The sequence below is a fragment of the Haliotis rubra genome, unplaced genomic scaffold (genome assembly GCF_003918875.1).
Source record: "Haliotis rubra isolate DU_JTF1 unplaced genomic scaffold, ASM391887v1 Scf432, whole genome shotgun sequence".
NCBI classification, from domain to species: domain Eukaryota; kingdom Metazoa; phylum Mollusca; class Gastropoda; order Lepetellida; family Haliotidae; genus Haliotis; species Haliotis rubra.
This window is the reverse complement of record NW_025767116.1, coordinates 173938-181808: the sequence shown is the minus strand read 5'-3', so window position 1 is coordinate 181808 and position 7871 is coordinate 173938.

Below are 7871 nucleotides of genomic sequence, written 5' to 3'. Positions count from 1 at the left end.
GCCTATTGCACAAGACCAGGTGGACGCGCATTGTGGTAGAGCTTAGGTTTAAACCAGGAGGACAGGTGGATGGATGCTGACTCACACAGACAAAAAGACAGTTTAAGAAGAATAAGAGCGTGGCATTTCAAATGCTGTGCTTCCTTGGTAATCAAGTAAAGCTGACATATTCAGCCTCGTTTACAGGGTAATGCATCCTGATCCTAGTTGACTTGTTGACATGTACTGGTTAAGACATGAGTCTAACTCCATTATTGGAGGGTTATCAGTTTAAGCGTTCGTGAGCGCTCCACAGCGTCATCTTGCAGTAGTGTTGCCTACCACAGCTACTCATTTACTTTAGGTACTTGACCTCTTTGGTTTCCGGTATCCCTTAAAGCTGGTCAATAATTGTATCCTTGTCAAGCATTAGTAGTGGACATACTTAGTTTTTGAATGGTGTGCTCAATATTGTGTGGATACTCGATGTGAAAAGTCGAGTACCTGGAGGTGAGAGAGTTGTTGCATTTAATTCCGTGCGGTTTTAAATGACACTGGAATATGATGGCGTCGATTGCGAGAGAACGAGACTTAGAGATCACAGACACGTTGATTGTGACAGAGAATAGATACGGGATGTGCGACAGTGAGATTATAAATATGGGGATTGCTTCATATAGAGTATAGATTCAGGGGGTGTGGAAGAGAGTCTAGATGCAACGGTTGTGACATCGAGATAATAGATGCAGAGGTTGTGACGTGGAGAGTATAGATTCAGGGGTTGTGACAGAGTATCTGCATCTGTACTAGATGCAGGGGTTGTGACGTGGAGAGTATAGATTCAGGGGTTGTGACGTCGAGAGTATAGATTCAGGGGTTGTGACGTGGAGAGTATAGATTCAGGGGTTGTGACGTCGAGAGTATAGATTCAGGGGTTGTGACGTGGAGAGTATAGATTCAGGGGTTGTGACGTCGAGAGTATAGATTGAGGGGTTATGACAGAGTATCTGCATCTGTGCAGGGTTGTGACGTGAGATGCAGGGGTTGTGACGTGGAGAGTATAGATTCAGGGGTTGTGACGTCGAGAGTATAGATTGAGGGGTTATGACAGAGTATCTGCATCTGTACTAGATGCAGGGGTTGTGACGTGGAGAGTATAGATGCAGGGGTTGTGACGTCGAGAGTATAGATTCAGGGGTTGTGACGTGGAGAGTATAGATTCAGGGGTTGTGACAGAGTATCTGCATCTGTACTAGATGCAGGGGTTATGACATAGAGAGTACAGATATGGGGTTACGACATACCATGTGGATGAGCCGAGATTTTAGATGCATCTTTTGCGGTAGTGATAACTTACACATATAAATTGGGACAACGAAAAGTTTGATGGGGAAGTTCGTTTGTTAAACACTTTTTCAGGTTTTAGACATGTGACGATTTGTGTAATTGAAGATAACAGAGAAACAACATTCAAGCCTTCCAACGGCAAGCTGAAACAATTAGCTTTGATCTTTGACAAGAACATGTTGAAATGTGAAACAAGCAGTTCTCAAAAATAGAAGGCTACTTCTTTCATGTTTCGCCGATACATTCATTGCAGCACTGCGGAGAACACACAGCGAGGAGTCTGTTCTTCTGTTGTATCAAATTACCGACACTGATTAAATAAGCCAGTAACAACTGCATTTCAATGACGTACATTCTCAAAGTTGATGTTAAAAGCTATCAATTGTTTCAATGAAGTTACGCATGTTAGAAACGCCATATCAAGTGCCTGATCTCGACGAGATTCGTGTTCATGAGTTTGTAAGTGTGATGGTGTATGTACATTTACGTAAACGTCTTGCTGTGAAATGATCCGGGTTAGAATTGATCTTCAGTAACCCATGCCTGTCGCAAGAGGTGTGGTCAGGCTTGCTAACTTGGTTGACACATGTCATCGTATCCCAATTGCATATGTCGATGCTCATGATGCTGATCACTGGATTGTCTGGTCCAGACTCGATTTTGTACAGACCGCCGTCATATATCAAAATCCAGTGATCAACACCATGAGCATCTATCTACGCATTTGGGAAACGATGACACGTGTCAACCAATTCAGCGAGTCTGACCACTCGATCCCGTTAGACTTCATTTAGAGACATATGGAAAACGTGTATGTGTTTGAATATTTGTGACAATGAACGTTAGCGACGACAAAATCTGACATTTGTGTATTCCTATGAACTCTATTTGTGACATGAAATACTGACATTCATCGTCATCGTATTGGTCACGGCAATATTCTGTACCTCTTTCCAATCTTCTATTTTCCAAACTGTGTCGTTACCTTAACCTCAGGCTGATGATGACGCGGTACCGGCAGTTTAGGCCCCAATCAGACAACAAAAGAAAACAATGACCCTATTCAGGAACAGCTTATGTAAGCGCCGTCCTCTCGGTGCAAAAAAGTCTGTCTCCAAGATCAATTTCGCACTGCTCCTTATGTACCTAACCTCTTCCTTGAGAGAGGCTGAGACTAGGTTAGATTGTTGGTCCTCAGGATCAACCCATGTAAAGTTATGCAGTCAGTTTGTGTTAAAAACGAACTCAAAGTGACTCCTTATTTCAGTTTGTCATAACCGTAGCTCGTTAATATCCCTAGTTTAGAAATACAATGATCTTCATAACAAATCAAGTGTTCTGAATCGATTTGAATCCGTTGATGACGTTCAAATATTGCGGTATTGACAAAATCAACTGATGACATCAACATAACATACAAAATACCACATCGAAATCAACAGATGTCATCACACATAAAAGACAATACCATGAATAGATGTCATAACATACAAAATACCACATCGCAATCAACAGATGTCATCACACATAAAAGACAATTCCATCAATAGATGTCATAACATACAAAATACCACATCGCAATCAACAGATGTCATCACACATAAAAGACAATTCCATGAATACATGTCATAACATACAAAATACCACATCGCAATCAACAGATGTCTTCACACATAAAAGACAATACCATGAATAGATGTCATAACATACAAAATACCACATCGAAATCAACAGATGTCATCACACACAAAAGACAATGCCATGAATACATGTCATAACATACAAAATACCACATCGCAATCAACAGATGTCATCACATATAAAAGACAATTCCATGAATAGATGTCATAACATACAAAATACCACATCGCAATCAACAGAAGTCATCACACATAAAAGACAATTCCATCAATAGATGTCATAACATACAAAATACCACATGGCAATCAACAGATGTCATCACACATAAAAGACAATTCCATCAATAAATGTCATAACATACAAAATACCACATGGCAATCAACAGATGTCATCACACATAAAAGACAATTCCATCAATAGATGTCATAACATACAAAATACCACATTGCAATCAACAGATGTCATCACACATAACAGACAATTCCATCAAGACATCAAGTACAAAAACAACCTTAGCGCAAAGGCTACCATAAGTCTATGATAAGGTATGGGAGTTACGGTCACCTTAGCGCTAAGATCGCTTTGTCATACCATACAAAACATCACATCGCAATCAACAGATGTCATCACACATAAAAGACAATTCCATCAAGACATCAAGTACAAAAACAACCTTAGCGCAAAGGCTACCATAAGTCTATGTTAAGGTATGGGAGTTACGGTCACCTTAGCGCTAAGATCGCTTTGTCATACCATACAAAACATCACATCGCAATCAACAGATGTCATCACACATAAAAGACAATTCCATCAAGACATCAAGTACAAAAACAACCTTAGCGCAAAGACTACCATAAGTCTATGTTTAAGGTATGGGAGTTACGGTCATCTTAGCGCTAAGGCTACCTTAAGTCTGTGTTAAACTTTGGGAGTTACGGTCACCTTAGCGCTAAGATCGGTACGTACAACGGCATCCAGGACAACAGAGGAAGGGTTATGTCAGTCTTAAAGCTAAATGGCTTTGTTGAACAAGCCTAAGGTTCGCTTCAAGCAGCAGCCATTAACTTCGGATTTCAATTCCAGTGTTGTAATGAGATTTTCTGTTCCTATGTCCATGACCCAGCATGCGCTGTTCGGCTGACAAATCTGAAAATCGATTACACTTACGATACCTTGGAGTAAAAAACCGTCTGTCACTACATTTTAAAACTCAAAGAATAGGATGTTGGACATAACAAATATCGGTTTTTTAAACTGGCTTATCTCAATGGTGTGCGAATGACATTTTCATTATTTTTGCGACAACAAGTTTCAAACCAGCGGGTTTTTCTTAGGAGTCCTCAGTAACCGGTCGAAATCAACGTCTGGGTTTCGTTGGTTTTGCGTAAAATAACATTTGAACTGGTTGCTTCCTGCAAATGTGGAGGCGTTCCAAATAGCCTAGAATTCAATATGTAGCCGGCAGTACCAAACGGACATTCCTATTAGAAACGAGACAAAATATTGTGATATATATAGCTGCAAAGGAAGTATTGTAGCTAAGTAGGGGGTGAGGGGGTATCCTGGTCGTTAGAGCGTTCGCTCAGAACTCCGGAGGCCCAGGTTGGATTCTACATATGGTGTGATACCTTTCCAATACATACACACGTATATATTAGCTAGTCCTAAATCACAATAAGAGGTGAGGTGATATGGGGTTTAACGTCGTGCTTGAGAATATTTCGCTCATATGACGACGTGCATGCGTGTGTATGTGTATGTGCGGCTGCTTGTACTAGCCCAGCTGGTTTTATAGTGCTAGCCCACTGAGATACCATGCCGCAGTGAAGCATGAATACCCCACTCAGACACATTATACTGACTCCGAGCCGACCAGTCCTTGTTGTACCCATTAATGCCGAGCGCCAGGCAGGGACCAACAAGTACCATATTTTAACGTCTTTTGGTATGACGCGGTCGGGGATCGAACCCGCGACCTTCCGCTCTCCGGGCGGACCCTCTAACCACTACACCACGGAGGCGGTCGTCACAATAAGAAAACAGGACGCCATATTGTATATTGTTATGAAATTCCATAGAAAAATGCCGTCATCCTTTGTTCATAGCGTTTCAAATGGTCACAAAATGGTTCAACTGATAGTTGAAAGGTACTGAGCTTGTGTAATAAATTCCCGATATTTTCACAGGTACATGTAGCGATTATCAATGCTGACGGTCAGTCGAAATCACATGACGTCACAGTCTCATTTTAGAAATTTACGACATGTCGTTATCCATTATTCAAAACGTCACAGACTAATATATATGACGTCATCCGAACAAAAGCCGCCTTCAGAGAAACCTAGATCACGCGTCATATGTTTCCTTCCCCGCATTCTCCGTGAAAGTGACATTTAGTGCCATGCAGAACTAACGAGCTACGTAAACATTACGCACTTCCATTCCTGAGTTAATGAATGGTTCAGTTTTTGCATTTCAACTAGAAGCTCATGATAATGTTAATTTTTACCGGTCGATATTTCAAAATGAACGAGAGTTATTTTGGATCCCTGCATTTAAAGGGATAGATAAAAAATGTGATTCTTTGTTAAAGCAGAGCATCTGCAGTAAGAAAATATACAAAGGAATCTTATAAAAATCAAAGTCGTCGGCATCCTAATATTTGTACTGTTCCTGTCCACACCAGGCCTGCTGCTGCAACTACAGCTGTTGTTGTTGTTGTTGTTGGTGGTGCTGGTGGTGGTGTGTGTTTGTTGTTGTTGTTGTTGTTGGTGGTGGTGGTGGTGGTGCGGTCACTTCTGATGTTACTACCACTGTTTATGAGTTTATGGGTAGTAGTAGTAGTAGTAGTAGTAGTAGTAGTAGTAGTAGTAGTAGTAGTAGTAGTAGTAGTAGTAGTAGTAGTGAGTGACTTTGGTTTAACGCCGCTTTTAGCAATATTCCAGCAATATCACGGCGGGGGACACCAGAAGTGGGCTTCACTAATTATACCCATATGGGGAATCGAACCCGGGTCTTCGGCGTGACGAGAAGAAGAAGAAGAATGTAGTATCGTCCACGTCAAAATCAATACAAATGTTCTCATCGAATAATCTCCGAGACCGACCAACATTCCAAGACCCCATTTTCACACCAGTTACAGTTATTGTACGTGGTAACCGTTTTCCTGAATTGCTCGTTGATCCCTGCTGGAGCTATGCACGCCTCCACGGCCTCTGTCACTAACCATGTTAAAACCCAGCTTCCGTTACACACCAGCTATTGTTGTGCTATTAAGATTCCGCTGTAGGCGTCACCTGTATTGTACAATCACACTCATATGACTTCCAGAGAACTGGGGTCAGTTTCTGAGTCATTTGTGAATTTATGGGTTTCAGCTCTGCATGTATTTCAAATTGGATTTGAAGCTAAGGCTGAGATGTGCTGTCAAATTCTGGTTCAATGCGGGCGCCGAACTGACTGTCAAACATGGCCGGAGCTAACCCAACCTGTAGTGGAATTGATATATCGCTCATATCCGAGTCTTGGTAATTTAGACTCTTTTATGACAGTCAATCAGTTAATCGCAAGCGTTTTCCTTGTTGAGGCACACTGTGACCATTAGCAGTTCCCACAGGTTTTTACTTGGAGCTGCAGGAGGTTGCAAACACTGTCTCCATGTGTTATCTAGTTCACCCACAAACGTCATGTGTGATCTATTGATGCCGAATCGGTAGAGACATAATTCACAACAAGATGTCCTCATCATTTACATTTTGAAAGCCGAGATAACTAAGTCAGACTGTGGTCCATTTTGTAGTGTACGCCATCAGCTCCATTGCTGGTCAGTGCACGTCAACTAGGAAGAGTGCATATATATAAGTTCTCATAAAGGTTATGTACTATTTTAAATCACATTGCGTAGTTTAAAGAACGGTGCTAGTGAGTGGTGAGTAAGTTGGGTTTTACGCAATATTCCAGCAATTCTGGGGGCACCGGAAATGGGCTTCATACAATGTGTCCATGTGGGGAATCGAACCCGGGTCTTCAGCGATACGAACGGACGCCTTAACCACTAGGCTACCCACCGCCCCTACATTGCTAGTGACTTATTGTGAATATTATCTGAATGATTAGTTCCAAACTAATTTGATTATTTGGAATACCATCTGACTGATAAGTAAAATATAATGCATATAAATATTCTTTGGTTTATTCCATTGAAATGACAAAGGATGAGATTTAGGTGTGCATTCAACTGTGAGCTGTGTTGTTATCAGCTGCAGGTGTTTTGGCATGTGAGCATTTTGGGTGGACACATTTTTCATAGGGAATCACCCGACAGCTGTGACTGGATGGTTTTTGTAAGATTTTTGTTTACAACCACCCAGTAATTAAAACTGACCATGGTTTTCGATATTTCGTGCTGTGTGTTTTAACACAATCACTTAGATGTGTGCTAAGATATTTTCAAGTAGACGACATTTGGTGCCGGGATGGTGTGTTCAACTTCCTGTACTCGGAAAAGGAACTGGTTAGCTAAACATATGTCTATCTGTTGTGGCTTTAAGACCATACTGTGAACATTTATATATTTAATGGCTGTAATTTTTAAAGACAATATAACGTTACTAGGGAAGTCTATGGGAAAACATTTGCTTTGTGTAACCTGTAAGGCTGACTGTCTTCCTCCTCTTCGCAATAGCGCGTAAAGCTACGTTATAACGAGGGAATTATACGAAGGACTTGGGCTACGTTACTATAAATGCGAAACCATCAATTTCTGGAAGATAGTGGCAAGAGGTTTATGAATTATTCAAGATTCATAATTGAATGATGACCGTGAGCATAGTACGGGCCATTAATTGTTCGTGACCAATGCTGTCGTTTTGTCCCGGTCCACCAGAACACGTGGCATTAAACTT